This window comes from Dromiciops gliroides, chromosome 4 (assembly GCF_019393635.1).
Source record: "Dromiciops gliroides isolate mDroGli1 chromosome 4, mDroGli1.pri, whole genome shotgun sequence".
In the NCBI taxonomy this organism is placed as follows: domain Eukaryota; kingdom Metazoa; phylum Chordata; class Mammalia; order Microbiotheria; family Microbiotheriidae; genus Dromiciops; species Dromiciops gliroides.
The window spans coordinates 454,810,115-454,811,015 of record NC_057864.1 but is presented as its reverse complement, the minus strand read 5'-3'; positions in this window follow the sequence as shown (position 1 = coordinate 454,811,015).

The following is a 901-nucleotide window of genomic DNA, read 5'->3' as shown; positions in this document are numbered from 1 at the left end:
CAGTTGGATTTGAATGTTTTCTTTTCAGTTTTTCCCTAAGTTGTTCTTGAGTTTTGTACCTCCCTGTTTCTCTAAAATGCTCTTGAGTTATACACAGAAAGGCTAACCGCACAGTTACTCAGAATGCTTAGGGAAGAGGGATTAACTGAATCCCTTTTCTTACAACGCGTAGGAGTCTCATCCATTTCTCAAATTCTATAATTCCATACGATGCACGAGACTTTGTATATTTGCTACTGAGTTATTTTGTTATTGTTTTTAACATTTAAAAAAAAACCATTTTACATTCCAAATTCTTTCCCCTCCAGCACCTCCCCCACCCATTGAGAAGGCAAGCTCTTTATGCAGGTGAAGTCAGGCAAAACATTTCTATATTAGCCATGTTTTTTAAAAAATGCAGGAAAAATAAAATGAAAAGCAGAATGCTTCAATCTGTAGTCAGAGTTCATCTCTCTGGAGGTAGATAGCATTTTTCATCATGAATCCTTTGGGATTGTCTTGTATCATCAGAGTAGCTAAGTTATTCACAACTGATCATGGTTAAAATATTGCTGTAAAATGTTCTCCTGGTTGTGGTCACTTTGTATAAGTTCATACAAGACTTTTTCAGGTTATTCTGAAACCATCTCCCTCATAATTTTTTTTTTGGGGGGTGGGTAGGACAGTGGGGGTTAAGTGACTTGCCCATGGTCACACAGCTAGTAAATGTCAAGTGTCTGAGGCCAGATTTGAACTCAGGTCCTCCTGAATCCAGGGCCGGCGCTTGATCCACTGTGTCATCTAGCTGCCCCTCCCTCATAATTTCTATATAATATGTCTATATATTATAGTACAATAGTATTCTGTTACAGTCATTTATCACACCTTCTTCAGCCATTCCTCACTTGATGGGAATCCCTTA